This window comes from Octopus bimaculoides, chromosome 28 (assembly GCF_001194135.2).
Source record: "Octopus bimaculoides isolate UCB-OBI-ISO-001 chromosome 28, ASM119413v2, whole genome shotgun sequence".
Lineage (NCBI taxonomy): Eukaryota > Metazoa > Mollusca > Cephalopoda > Octopoda > Octopodidae > Octopus > Octopus bimaculoides.
In genome coordinates, this window is record NC_069008.1 from 1,994,450 (window position 1) to 1,994,744 (window position 295).

Here is a 295-nt window from a genome sequence, read left to right on the forward strand (position 1 = left end):
CTAGACATGTGTTATTACATATATATATTCGTTAATATACATTATTATAAATATAATGATTATTCCTATATAGGCTATATATCCCCTTACATACATGTCTGTTCGTTTACAAGTGTATATGTGTGTATATATATGTCTTGTTTTCTGTAAATTTGAACTATATATATATGCTCGTTCTTTTATATTTGTACATGTTCATTTATGCTAATATATATATATGTATGCATGTTCGTCTAGACGTATATGCACATTTTTACATTCATATATATATATATATATATATATATATATATAT